The 795-nt window shown below is 40.0% G+C and overlaps 1 non-coding gene across 1 annotated transcript; it reads right to left on the reverse strand.

The window, feature by feature from the left end:
* Window positions 1–246: 246 nt before the first annotated feature.
* LOC148567935 (small nucleolar RNA R71) lies at window positions 247–354 on the reverse strand. Its single transcript, XR_015881441.1, has one exon. It is a non-coding gene; the product is annotated as a small nucleolar RNA R71 (small nucleolar RNA).
* Between the last annotated feature and the right edge of the window lie 441 nt (window positions 355–795).

Below are 795 nucleotides of genomic sequence, written 5' to 3' on the forward strand. Positions count from 1 at the left end.
AATTACAAGTTTCATGGACTTCCATCTGAAGATCCTTTTCAGTTCTTAACTGAGTTCTTGCAGATCTGTGATACTGTTAAGATCAATGGGGTTGATCCCGAGGTCTACATGCTTATACTTTTCCCATTTGCTGTAAGAGACAGAGCTAGAATATGGTTGGACTCTCAACCTAAGGATAGCCTGAACTCTTGGGATAAGCTGGTAACGGCTTTCTTAGCCAAGTTCTTTCCTCCTCAAAAGCTTAGTAAGCTTAGAGTGGATGCTCAAACTTTCAAATAGAAAGAAGGTGAATCCCTCTATGAAGCTTGGGAGAGATACAAGGAACTAACCAAAAAGTGTCCTTCTGACATGCTTTCAGAATGGACCATCCTGGATATATTTTATGATGGTCTGTCTGAGCTATCAAAGATGTCACTGGACCATTCTACAGGTGGATCCATTCACCTAAAGAAAACGCCTACAGAAGCTCAAGAAATCATTGACATGGTTGCAAATAACCAGTTCATGTACACTTCTGAAAGGAATCCTGTGAATAATGGGACGCCTATGAGGAAGGGAGTTCTTGAAATTGATACTCTGAATGCCATATTGGCTCAGAATAAAATATTGACTCAGCAAGTCAATATGATCTCTCAAAGTCTGAATGGATTGAAGGAATCATCCAATAGTACTAAAGAGGCATCTTCTGAAGAAGAAGCTTATGATCCTGAGAACCCTGTAATAGCAGAGGTGAATTACATGGGTGAACCCTATGGAAACACCTATAATCCCTCATGGAGTAATCATCCAAATTTC

This window comes from Arachis ipaensis, chromosome B4 (assembly GCF_059453495.1).
Source record: "Arachis ipaensis isolate K30076 ecotype BB chromosome B4, ASM5945349v1, whole genome shotgun sequence".
Taxonomy (NCBI): domain Eukaryota; kingdom Viridiplantae; phylum Streptophyta; class Magnoliopsida; order Fabales; family Fabaceae; genus Arachis; species Arachis ipaensis.